The sequence below is a fragment of the Vombatus ursinus genome, unplaced genomic scaffold, assembly GCF_900497805.2.
Source record: "Vombatus ursinus unplaced genomic scaffold, bare-nosed wombat genome assembly UNPS02014884.1, whole genome shotgun sequence".
Classification (NCBI taxonomy): domain Eukaryota; kingdom Metazoa; phylum Chordata; class Mammalia; order Diprotodontia; family Vombatidae; genus Vombatus; species Vombatus ursinus.
The window spans coordinates 2,800,445-2,808,238 of record NW_020954662.1 but is presented as its reverse complement, the minus strand read 5'-3'; the positions used below and the strand labels follow the sequence as shown (position 1 = coordinate 2,808,238).

The 7,794-nt window shown below is 40.6% G+C and overlaps 1 pseudogene; it reads right to left on the bottom strand.

Moving 5' to 3' along the window:
• Positions 1 to 6,680: 6,680 nt before the first annotated feature.
• On the bottom strand, positions 6,681 to 7,423 carry LOC114028551 (annotated as a pseudogene).
• Positions 7,424 to 7,794: the final 371 nt, after the last annotated feature.

The following is a 7,794-nucleotide window of genomic DNA, read 5'->3' as shown; positions in this document are numbered from 1 at the left end:
CTATAATCTCACATCTCTAATTCTAACCCTTGCTAGACCATGGGATGAATTCAGATCAAAACAGCAAGATCTTTCCCACTTACAACTCATTACAGTAATTGCCATAGTATTAATACCTCTGATGCTGCTCCCATTGAGCTGCTGATTCTGACTCTGTTTCTCAGAAAACACTCATTAAGACCAGTCCAAGGACACAACAAACCTAGGAAAACAAACTCGAAATTCTTAGTAGGTTTGGACATAATTGTCATCAATATCAAATTATTACTTGCAACAAAATTAGCTTGCAAATGGAAATTTAGTAGGCCTTCTAAAAGTCACACAAAAGATTCGGCAAAACATTTCTTCATGAAAGTATTTCTCTTTCTCAAAAACAGCTTACAATTTATCCTGTTATTATAACAAACTAAACTAATTACAAGGAGATTTTATACAGTCTTTCTTTGCACAATTACCAAGTTTCCTTTCACAAAAATACTTTTACAAATACTTGATTGAAGCAATAATTCCAAATAGCTTAGTTAACAATCTTAATTTTCATAAATGAGAACCAAATAATTTTAGCTGAAACTTCCCTTTGAATATAGACAGAACTTGGAAACTCATGTTTCTTAAATTACAGTACTTCAAAATGTTACAACACATGGTCAGATAGAATGACCTAACAGCTTCTTAACCCATGCCTTTTTCTCTTTCTCTGACAGTACAATTCTTACTCTAACAACATTTAGATAATAAGAGAAATTGCTTTTCTAACATAATAGGTGATACAATTGTTTACCAAATTACACAATTTAGGAATGTAACGATTCCTTACACATTACAATGTATTTGAAACTTGAAACAACTCATTAGCAATATAAGATTTTTTTCTAATTCTGTTACAATTCAATTTCTATTCCATTCAAGCAAATTAACCCCAAAGTTGCTGTTGCCCCCACAATCACTCATGTTGTAAGGCTGCTAGTGACTGTGTAGAAACAAACAATATTCTTTTATAGCCAATTTTTAAGTATTTCCAGAAGAAAATTGGATGAAAAACTACATGTCCTTGCCTCCTGAGATTGGAACTTTTAACTTCATTGAAACCTAATAGTCTAAATATTTCTATAATTATGGCTTTCGTGAAGATTACCTGTAGGCAATTAGCAAGCATGGACTATAAAAGTATGATCTTCCTAGCTTTAACTTTTCTTCCGTAATTCAACTGATGGGGCATGGGCCCAAGCTGAGACCTTTGCCCCTCACCCCCCCCAAAAAAGAAAAAATTTGTCCCATCAACTGGCCTTTCCTTATTGTCTATGCCCAATCTCCCAGTTCTTTGTCATCCTAATAGAATCTATTACCAGGCTGGATGTCCCCAATTACTTCCCATCCTTGATCCCATCTAGACCCCATTTAACCTCCCAGTCACTCCCATCAAGACTGTCCCAGACCTCTTCCCCACTCAACTCAGCTTACTCCGTAACCTGATAGGGGTCCCAAAGTTCCTTACCCGTATCCTGAATCTGTGCCAAAAGAATTGCCCCTGTGTACCCCCACATCCTATGTTCTCCCTGTCCTTCAACTTTCAACCTGTGCCCTCATGCCTTGTTCCCTTTATCCTGTGTCATAAAATCCTTCCTTGACCTATCTCTAATATTTAACCCCCATAAAAACCTCCAAAACTACATCATCCTTTTGGAACTTCTATATAAGCATAACTCTCCCAACTCTCTTAAGTTTTTACAATCCAAGAGAATTTTAGAAATACGATTTAGAAATGCAAACAATAAACTTCAGATGACATCAATTACATTTTCAGATTATCACATATAGAAATTATTGATCTTATTACTTTTGGTACTTTTAACAATTTCATTAAATTAGATAGATAATAATAATAATGTTATGTCTAGCATATGCCAGTCATTTTACAATCATGTAATCCTTCAAACATCCCACTATTATCCCCTTTATAGAACAGCAAACTGAGGTAAACAAACTTAAATCAAATCAAATCTGGATTTATAATTGCTGTTTTTAAATCCAATACTCTTGGCCCTTTAAAAGGAAATATTCTCCACAAATGCATATATTCCCTTAAAAAGACATGTGGTGACAGTTCCTGGCTCTGAACAACTTACTTCCTTAAGAGAGCTTCAGGCTGATGCAAAACAGTTTAAATTCACTTGTGATCACTCAGATCAGCTAAGAGTTTGGCTCAGACAATCCCAGAAACCCAGATGGATGCTGACAGGGTGTGGTCAGTTTCCCTAGGCAGAAAACCTCTAGAATTCCAACAATTAATTGAACAGCACAGGAAAATATTTTAAGAGTTTACATAACAATCTCAAATTGCAATAACCAATATCTTTATCATAGCCAAAATTTATGCAAGGTCAGATTTAATAAAGCCTTCCTATAGTTTTATCCTGAAAGGTGGATGGTCTTCTAACCCTTTGTAACTTTATTGGTTTTCAAATCAAGCTACAAAATTTTCATTTTCAATTTTTCTACCCAAAACAAAATCAAACTTCCTTACCTTCTTAACATGTTTAAACCATCTGAAGTTGGCTTAAAGGCACCCAAAACAACCATCTAAGGATGGGGAACTTAGAGCACATGAGTCTGCTGTGGAACACCCCACCCCTATCCACTCTTAAACCATTTTTTTCTACCCGTAATATTTTTGCTCAAAACTTTTATTCCTCTTTCCTAATCTTTCAAACCCATTACTCAGACTACCTCCACCTTCCTTCATGTTACAAATTAAAAAGATTATACTCACTCCACTTTCAGTCCTGCTTCTCTTCATCTTGTTAGAATCTGGAGGAAGTTAATGCCTAACAATTTACAAATCAAGAGAGCTATATTTTCCCCATACTCTTCACAAACAGCTTCTATCATGTTAATGCTTAAAAGACAGGAAACCCCCCATCTTTGCAGCTCCAAACACACTGCAGTGATATCAGACACATTGGCAGGAGGGGTACAAAACCATTTTTCTACATTTAATTTAAACATAAAGTACAAACTCTAGCTTTGAGATCTGATTACCCTGAATTCAAATCCTTTAGTTTTTCCCTCTCTCAGCCCTTGCTTTATATCCTTATCAGTAAAGGCTACTTAATGCTCTGATTTCACCTTCCACTAACTTCTGGGAGAATCTCTTCCTGCTTTCTCATTACTCATTATCTAACTTTTTTCTGGAATCCCAACTTGGCCAGTGTTGGCCCCCCCCAAAATCTTAATCTCCTACTGAAAGCCTAAGGTAGGAGTTCTTCCCCAATGTTCTCTCTCTAATTATAGACCTCAGCAGTTTTTTGGCTGCATTTTAAAACTTTCACCACAAACACGAAACATTTTACAAACACACACAGAGAAAGAAACAGCTTGACAAGAAGCGTGCACAAATCTAACTTTCTTGTTGGCTTTTTAGGCTTAGTTTGTTTTTAAGACAAAGTAACTTTGACTGGTCAAAAGAACTCCATCATAGCCAACATAAATTGGGCCTATCCTTAGTTCACTGACACCAGCACTGATCCTTTTCTTATCCTTCTGTTTACCATCCTCTCTAAGGGACTATTTGGAGGAATGTTCACAAGGGTCCCATTATTTCCCCCTGGTTTCCCTGGCTCCTCTGAACTTTCATTTCCCATCTTACTCATTTGTCCAAGATCTCAGTCTCAGGACTTCCAGTAAGATTTTTCCCAGACACCAAGGTAATAATTAAATAGTCCTCTTTTTCCTACCTTGGGCTGTGCAGTTACCTGGTTGCCCCATGTCTATTTTCCCTTTTCCCTTTTTGTTCCTGGTTCAGCCATGACCTCACTCATTAACTTGGTCCTAGGATCTTGAACAGTCCATGAGCTGGGATGCCCGCCAGGGATACATGGAACTGTTGAAATCATTGGGATATGTCTTCCCATTCGTTCTGGCATGGTCCCTGCTTACTCAGAAGGTTTATGGATTCTGGATGATTCCCCATCTGTTAGCAGCAAAAAGTCGTACCACAAATTCCATGAATCCAGTGTTTGAACCAGGAAGAAACTTTATTAACAACCTGGGAAGGCTAGGAGTCCCATGTGTGGGAGCACACATGTGTCAAACAGATACACACCTTTTAATTCCCTATTTCCAATTCAAATTTCCCTCCCCTGTTGACTGGGTATTATAGAGGTTACAGCCTATCTGAAGTGCCTAATTTCCCCACATGAGTCTCTGCCCCTAATTATATCTCCCACTTCCCACAATTTGGGGACCCAGGCCTGCATCCATTTTTGCCTTTTTTGGGGAACACTCCTTTTGATGTTAATCTATACCTAACCTCAGAACCAGTTTTCAGCAGGTTAGTCTATCCACCCACCAATTGTGTTTTCTTATTCTAATGTGTAGCTTTCTTTTTTCAACTTCCACCTAACCCTTAGATTGATTTTTGTGGAAATGAAAACTAACTATTTCTCACAGAAGGAAGAAATCTCTGTTAGCTGAAGGAATCAGGGAAGAATTCATGCATCCAAGGTACACTGAGCTAGATCCTAATGAAAGAGGATTTCAAAAGGTAGAGAGAGATAGGAAAGGAGTGCATTAAAAGCATGAGGGCTGACTGAAATGAATTTTGCAGACAAACAGAAGGAGATAGAGCTAAATCAAGGCTCAGAAAATCATCCAGTTAAGCTGGTCCCTTCCAGTGCTAATATTCTGTGAAGGACCAGAAGGCTTTACCATAAAGGCTTGTGCTTAAGGAGAAACCAAGCCAGCTTTTAATTGATCAGATTGGAGGGATTTCTCATGTCATCCACTTCCTCATTACTCTCTTTTCAAGCTCTGGGTGTGTTTGTGTTGTGGCTATAGGTGTGTATGTCAGGAAACGGTTACTGAAGCAAGGCTCTGCTAGTAATTTTAACATTCTGGTTGAGGTTTATAATCTATGTGATCTTGGGCAGGTCACAGCCTCCCTGGGCCAAAGTTTCTGGAACTATAAAATGAGAGGGTTGGTCTAGAAAGCCTCTGAGATCCTTTTTTGGTTCTTGAACTATGATCAATACAGCTTGGTATTGGTACACCCTGGCCCTGACGGGGGAATTGGGGTGTACATACAGAAAGAGCCTCTTGGGGGAAAGTCAAGCACATTTTCCTTTATTTTGAGCACTACCTGGCTTTAATGTAGGGAGGGCACCAAACTCAGAACAAAAGAGTGATTAGCCTTGACAATGGGAATATAAACAAGATCTGATTCACACCTTTGCTAAATGCCCAGATTTCTGGGATCTGCTTTTAAAAAATCAGGGTGGAGAAGAGGTTTCTTAGTCAGTTTTACAAATTCGAGGTTTAACAGGCTCAGAACTAACAGATTAATTCCTGACCCAACTTTAAAGTGGTGGAAAATCCATGCTCTGGTGACCACCTGGTGATGGGCTTCCTTGCTGATGTCACCAGGTCTATACTATATAGGAAAAACTTCCTTTACACATATCTTCCCATTTTTTCTTCTCAATAACTCACATCCCCATAAGCTTTTATGGCTCATAAAATGAATTCCTTCTAACAATCCCCCTGAGAGAAAAAGTACAGAGAGGGAGCATGGCCTAGTAGAAAGTGTGTTGGGTTTGGAATCAAGACACACTTGTTCTGTTCTAATTCTATCTGTCACTGTGTGACTGAGCAAGGCAATCCTCACTTCATGTTTCTGTAAAACTAATGATGTTGTTTTAGTCAATTATTCACGTCTGACTCTTCCTGACCTTATGTGGGGTTTTCTTGGCAAAGATACTGGAGTGGTTTGCTGTTTTCTTCTCTGTCTCATTTTATAGATGAGGAAACTGAGGCAAACAAAGTTAAGTGACTTCTTTTTGTTTATTGCACATCACTCCTTTATTATAGTGAACAATCAAAAAAGAGGGTGGGGAGTAGGGTTAGTACAGCTATGCTAAAACTGAGGGGAACCCAGGTGGCTGGACATAAAGTGGAAGGCAATGGGATACTGAGACACATTTCAACATGAGCTAGGGGTATTTCACTGCCACAGAACAAAGCAGGGGCTATAAAACACACAGAGGGATGTACTTGTCCACCCCTTAGAAATCAAGGAACTCTCCCTTCTCTGACTCAGCTTGAGATCTCTGATGATTACCAAGTGGGACAGTTCGATTTCAAAAGCCACTAATAACCAGCCTGGAAGGGTCTTTTGTGAAAGCATATGCAATAAGTAAACATTAGGACAACCTCCCAGATCCGTTTTTCTTGGATTAGGGAGGAAACATCCAAATAAAACTTTCATGATTCGTTAAATGACCGCCTGAGTTACAGGCAGCTTCCTACAACAGCCCCTGAGAGGACTGCCCTATTGGCAGGACTGGCTCATAGGAATAACTGGACCAGCTCTTTCTTCCAGCTGCCCACACTGGTCACTTCATACTAAGTCCCGGTGCCTAATCCCTAACCAGGTCCTTACTGAGCCAAACTACCCAGGAGCATTCTGACTAATGTGGTTGAGGGGAAGGGCAACAGGAGAGAAAAGAATTGGTCTGAAATAGGGAGGAAGAAATGAGAAAAGGAACCATCAGTCCCCCACCTGCAGCTATGTGTTGTGATCCCTAAGGCGATGGTCAGTGTGTGGAGCAGGCAGGGGAAAGATGTGATGGAGGTAGTAGGAGGGAAGGACCTGGCTACTGCTGGCACGTGCTGGCAGCCTGCTTTCACTCTTTGGTCTTGCCTTGGGCTGCCACAGCCTCCATGGCTTTGTGCACGGTCTCCTCATCCCCAAGGAACTGCATGGGCTTGATGGGTTTCAGAGTCTTGTCCAACTCACATGCAATGGGAATGCCAGTGGGCAGATTCAGCTCTGTGATTGCTTCTTCAGACAGACATTCATGATGTTTGACAATCTCTCAAAACCTATTGCCATGGGCTGCAATCAGAACACATTTTCCTTCCTTGATCTGGGGGACGATTTCCTCATTCCAGAAGGGTAGAGCCTGGCAATGGTATCTTTCAGGCTTTCACAGCTGATCCTCGGTCAGATCTGCATAGCAATGGTCTTTACTGATGTTGCTGTAGAAGAGGTGGTCAGGCTCCATTGGAGGTGGTGGAGTGTTGTAGGATTGTCGCCAGATCTTCACCTGGGCATCACCATGCTTAGCAGCTGTCTCTGCTTTGTTGACACCTGTCAGACCTCCATAGTGCCACTCATTAAGGTGCCAAGGCCTCACATCTGGTCAATGGCATCTAGTACTGTCCAATGGGTACAAATTGCTGTCTTCTGGACAGAGGTGAAGCAGATATAAAATTCATAGCTAGCATCTCGCAGCACTTGGACGCCGTGCTTGGCCTCTTCGTGCACGGCAAGGCTCAGGTTCACATTATACCAGCCACTGAAGTGGTTCTCTAGGTTCCAGGCACTCTCTCCATGCCAGATCAATACCAGCTTGTAGGCAGCCATGGCAGGGCAGAGGCTTGGGGCAGTGGGTATGGAGGAAGCTGGCAGACAGGTGCATCCACACGTGATGAAGTAACTTCTTGCCCAGTGTCACACAGCTAGTAAGTGTCTGAGATTGCATTTGAACTCAGGTCTTCTTGATTTTAGAGCTGGCATTCTATCTGCCATGCCACCTAGCTGCCCTAAAACTAATGCAGGTTTGATGTAAATAGTGCAGATTACTTAGTCAGAGGACCCAGTTTGACTTTTTCCTGTATTTTGCAAGTTACTTACTCTCACTTGTTCTCTTTTCCTCATCTGAAAAATATGAGGGCTTGGTGCCATTTTTTTTTTTTTGATATTCAGTATCCCCATCTCACCCCGGATGGTACTAC